Below are 5,692 nucleotides of genomic sequence, written 5' to 3' on the forward strand. Positions count from 1 at the left end.
TTAGCCTTCTTGGCAACAAGGGCACACTGTTGACTCACATCCAGCTTCTCATCCACTGTAACCCCTAGGTCATTGTCTGCAGAACTGCTTCCTAGCCATTCGGTCCCTAGTCTGTAATAGTGAATGGGATTCTTCTGTCCTAAGTGCAGGACTCTGCATTTGTCCTTGTTGAACCTCATCAGGTTTCTTTTGGCCCAGTTCTCTAATTTGTCTAGGTCCCTCTGTATCCTATCCCTACCCTCCAGCATATCTACCACTCCTCCAAGTTTAGTGTCATCTGTAAACTTGCTGAGAGTGCAGTCCATGCCACCTTCCAGATCATTAATGAAGATATTGATCAAAACCAGCCCCAGGACCGACCCCTGGGGCACTCTGCTTGAAACCAGGTGCCAAATAGACACGGAGCCATTGACCACTACATCTTTTGTGTTCAGTTCTAGCGCCCACAATTCATGGTGTTCCTGCAGTGGTTGCCCCAGTCCCTATACAGAAATAAAATAACCTCTCTACTACTTGAAATTCTGCTGTTTATGCATCCCAGGATCGCATTCACCCTTTTGGGCACAGCGTCACATTGGGAGTTCATGTTCAGCTGATCATCCACCATGACCCCCAAATCTTTTTCAGAGTCACTGCTTCATGATAGAGTCCCCTATTCCGAAAGTATGGTATATATTCATAATCATTTGCTTTGCAGCTTGTGCAGGCAGAGCACCAGCACTGAAACTCCTTGCTGTTTTCATCCTCTACAACTAGTTCAATACCAATAGTTTAAATACCAATTTAAATTTAGAATAAATATTTGTGGATGTTTTTTCTACATTTTCCAATATATTGAAAATTCAAATATTTTCAATTATAATGAAGAATATAAAGTGTAGAGTGCTCACTTTATATTATTATTTTTATTACAAATATTTGCACTGGAAAAAATGATAAACAAAAGATAGTGCAATCTACAAGTTAAAGAACAAAGGGGCATACAAATGTTTAGCGTCTCTGGCACATAAAGACCTTGCAATGCCAGCTACAAAAGTGCCGTGCAATCACCTGTTCTTACTTTCTGGTGACATTGTAAATAAGAAGCAAGCAGCATTATCTCCCCATAAATGTAAACAAACTTGTTTGTCTTAGGAATTTGCTGAACAAGAAGTAGGACTGAGTGGACTTGTAGGCTCTGAAGTTTTACATTGTTTTGTTTTTGAGTGCAGCTATGTAACAAAATTTGTAAGTTGCACTTTCATGATAAAAGCAGCAAAGAGATTGGATTACAGTACTTGTATGATGTGAATTGAAAAAACTTGCATTTTTCACAGTGCAAACATTTGTAATAAAAATAGAGTACTGTGCACTTCGTATTTTGTGTTGTAACTGATATTAATATATTTGAAAATGTAGAAAGACATCCCAAAATATTTGCAATAAATTTAAATTGGCATTCTATCATTGTTTAACATTGCAATTAAAACTGCAATTAATCATGATTACATTTAAATTTGTTTTGCGTGAGTTAACTGCAATTAATTGAAAGCCCCCCTGTACAGTAATTACAAGGCTGAGCTGGAAAAAAAAAAACCTACAGAGATGGGTTTGACTTCTTAACTTCCACCCCATTTCATAAGTGACTGCACAGGCATACCTGCACAGAATCCTACTGTCTTTAGAGGCTTCTGCCAGGGCACAAGGTTCACCTGCGCAGAATCTCTGGCCAGACAGGCCTACAGCAGGAAAAACACTCAAACAACCTTAACTGCACCTTATTGTGGTTCACTGCCTCTGTGGGGAAAGAGACTAGTGAAATTAGATTGACTATATGAACTGTTCAGACCAATCTAGTTGCCCAAGAAGAGAACTTAAGATGACTTCAAGGATTTCACTCCCAACCCAGGTTACCATAGCAATACTAGGTAAATGAAAGTTATAATAGCAAAGTTGTACCAGATAAAAACTGAAGCTGAAGGCAGTACAGGAAAATATAGTGTAGTGCATCCAACCTGCACTGACAGCTGGTTGGACTACACCAGTGGTTCTCAGCCAGGGGTACACATACTTCTGGGGTACAAAGAGATATTCTAAGGGGTATATCAACTCATCTAGATATCTGCCTAGGTTTACAACAGGCTACGTAAAAAGCAAAGTCAGTACAAACTAGTATTTTATACAGACAATGACTTTTTTATACTGGTCTATACACTCCTTACACTGAAATGTAAGTATAATATTTATAGTCCACTTGATTTATTGTATAATTATATGGTAAAAATAAAAAAGTAAGCAATGTTTCAGTACTAGTGTGCTGAGACACCTTTTGTATTTTGACGTCTGATTTTGTAAGCAAGTAGTTTTCAAGTGAGGTGAAACTTGGGGTCTGCAAGCCAGATGACACTCCTGAAAGGTAAAGTGGTGTGGAAAGGTTGAGAACCACTGGCCTAAATAACAGCACCTCTTTAAAAGAGGCATCAGTTTGCTCAAGGGTTAGAAGCCAGGGCTGAGGCTGGAGTAAGAGTGCCTAGATTCCAGTCACACCTTTGCCACTAACTCTTTGGGTCTGGGCAACTCCTGTAGGGCCATGTTGCCAAGCGCTGCTTCCAAGTATCCGCCTTCACAGGCTTCAATTTTGGAAATGAGGAGCCCCCCAGAAGGCGAGTTCCCGTGATCGGGCTCACTTTGGAAAATGTAGGTCTTGGCGTCCTTGCTTTTAGTTTCACCAGCTGCAAAGCCGGGCTGTTACCTCACAGACGGGGCACGGGGAGGCTTCACTCTTTAATGTACGAAGTACGATCATTATTCCTAGCCTCGTAGCGGCGCTATTCATAGGCCTGCTCCCCGCCAGCTCTCCCGGAAAGAGAGCGGCCCAGGGCAAAGGCAGGTGTGCGCTCGCTCCCCCCACGCTACCACGAGAAAGTGCGGCGAGATCCCAAGGGGGTTTCCCTCGGCCACCCCCGCAGTCTGGCGCAGCCTTTGTTTTCCGCCAAGGGAAAGCCCCGGGCGCCGGAGCAAGGACCATGGGCGCGGGCGGTGCTGCCAACCCCCTTCCTTCCTCATCCACGCCTGCGCTCCCCACGCGGGACAGAGCCAGGGGTTCCTGGGGGTGGGCCGGGGGAAGGGAAGCCAGGCGACCCCGCCGTCAGTAGCTGGGAAAGCACAGAGACGCTCCTGGCTGGCAAGCTGGTGGGGCGCTGCCCTCCCGTAACCACAGGGGCTTGGGGGTGGTCACACCCCCTGGCCGCTGCGGGCTCCTCCTCCGCCTAGACCAATCCCCGCTGCCCTGCGCCGCGGCAGTTGCATTCATGGGCTAAAGGGCCGAGCCCCCGCAGCGCCTCCGGCCCCCCGCCTTCTCCTACCTGCTGCCGCTGCTCAAGGCGCTTGGCCGCCTAACGTGGCACCTTCCGCCTCATTGTCTGTAGCTGGAAGCGGGGGAGTGCGGCAGGAACCCCCCACACCCACCTCCCCCGGGCTGTGCCTGGGTGGGGTAAGGCGGGGGCACCGCCCCCTCCCAACTCTGTTTGTAAACACATTCCACGTGGACGCTGCCTCCCAGCGATTCACCATCGCTTTACGGCCCAGCCGCCGCCCTCCTCCCTGCTGAGGAATAAGGCGCTACGCCGAACGCTTGCGGAGGCTCCGCCCGAGGCCACCAGGCGCCCGCAAAGCAGGCGCGGCGTGTGCAACAGCGGCCCTGTCCCGCGCCTGCCGACACAACGTTCCATTCGCTCCCGCAGGGGGGAAGCCCACGCCCCACCCAAAACACGTGAATAGCGTTCCAGCGCCTGCTTGCCTCTAGCAAGGAGGAGAAGTGGGGCAGGGATGCACCCATGACAGTGTGTGAAATCCATGGGAGCTTTGCCATTCACTTCAATGCCAGCTTCATCTCTCTGCGCTGCAGGCGCACAGCAGGAATGGGCGCAGCCTGCAGAAAACATAACTTTTTCCCCCTCTTACTACAGTGCTGCCTCTGTGCTGAGTGCACGGTTACTATGGGACATGCAGCAGGGCAGGCTTGTCCAGGGAAGCCTGGCAGACGAGCATTTGGTCCTCCAGCAGGCCTCCCCTGAAAGTGAGAACTTGCTGATCTAGTGGCTGTTTGGAAATTTGAATTGAAATTGAAACGTTAATACACACTTTAAAAGTATATACAGTGTATGATAAAATACATGTATCTGAAAAAGTACAATAGATTTGAAAAGTATGAAGATAGACTAGCTTCCTTAGGCAGCTGTTGTTTTTATGACCAGTGCATTCATTTCTGTGATGTTGGCCAACATAATAATTTCAAATGATGATTTGTAAGGAAAGTCTAAATGAGCTCTCCCTGACAGCTAGTGATGAGCTGGGGGAAAAGGCTTCAGGACCACATTGTATTTACAGTCACACCTAATCTAATGAGGTATCCAGCAAACAGAGCTATGTTGCCCAAGTGATAGATTTTGGCTGGGGTTGGGCTATAAATCACTTGAAGGGAGCTGTGGGGAGTTGAAATGTTGTTGTTCTTATTGTATAAGTAAAGGGCAGTAGAACTGTACTTAGCCTGTGCTAATCGAGGGTATCAAGAGAGGGTGGGGACCTGCCCCTCTCCACTGTTTAAAGACAGCGCTGATTAGGCGCCATAGATAGTCTTTTGTTCTGTTAAGTAACCACTACAGCTGAAATCACTGATAATCAGGTCTAAGTGCTTAGACCTGCTGTGGGTCAGTGCTTCTGTGGAAAACAGAGCCCAGTAGCTCAGCTGAAATCACTGAGAGGTGGGTAAAACCTTAAGAGACCAACTCGCAGAGGTCACAGTGGCAGCGGAAGGTGATTGCGCAAGGCCACTGGCAACAGAGTGGTAGAGTGAACGGTAGCATAATGAACAGCAGTGGCCAGAGTGAACAGTGAGCAGCTGGAGGAACAGGCACGGTGCTTTCGTGCCTCCCACCTGGGAGACATAGTCATGTGAAAGCACCTCTGAACTCTGAGTCTCCACTGACGAAGGACAACATCGGCGTGTGGGGTGTGGTGAAAGGAAAAGTGAGGGGCACATTAAATAAACATTCAAATAAACATTTGTTTGTTGAACTATATTTTAGTGACTTCGCTTTAGAATGCTAGATTTGTGACTGGGAATAGAAACTTATATAAATGTTTCCTAGTAGGTCAAGATTTTTAAAATGCATTATTTGCCACGGTTGTTATCTCACATTGTTGCTATCTTGAGAGGTCATTATGTTGGGGAGTTTCTGTACTAAACATTTTTATTATTATGTAACCCTTCTGCCCCTCTGAATTGGCAGCAACAAGGGCCGGGTTCAGTATCCAGGAGTTCTGTTTCAATAACACAATGCCAAACCAGCTCGAGCCCCCACCTAGTGACCTGGGAAAATCTTACACACACCCCTGGGTGCCTCAAAGAGGCAATGTTTTCCCTCTCGCAAGCACAGAGTCTCGGTGTAGCAGAAAAAGTTTAATTACATGAGATAAACAACAAGCACTAAATTGGGAAAACACCTCAACTAGAGTTCCTAGACAAACCTCGCCAAAGACCCACCCAGGAAATGGAGGCGTGCCTTTTCCCGGGCTCTTAGTCCAGCACCCCCCAAATCACCCACAGTCCCAAGAAGTCCACACTCCAAAAGTTCTGTCCTCGTCGGCAGCCAAAAGTCAAGAGTTATCCGCAGAGGTCCCTCCCCCCAGCCTGTAGAAAGGGCACCTTCAC

General features: G+C 47.2%; 1 protein-coding gene across 1 annotated transcript in view; it reads right to left on the bottom strand.

The window, feature by feature from the left end:
- The window catches only part of FAM13A (family with sequence similarity 13 member A), a 239,073-nt gene extending 235,445 nt beyond the window's left edge, over window positions 1–3,628 (bottom strand). The window contains exon 1 of the mRNA XM_032767562.2: window positions 3,345–3,628. The gene's annotated coding sequence lies outside the window, so the exon portion shown is untranslated. The remainder of the gene's footprint in view (window positions 1–3,344) is intronic.
- Between the last annotated feature and the right edge of the window lie 2,064 nt (window positions 3,629–5,692).

Source organism: Chelonoidis abingdonii, chromosome 5 (genome assembly GCF_003597395.2).
Source record: "Chelonoidis abingdonii isolate Lonesome George chromosome 5, CheloAbing_2.0, whole genome shotgun sequence".
NCBI lineage: Eukaryota > Metazoa > Chordata > Testudines > Testudinidae > Chelonoidis > Chelonoidis abingdonii.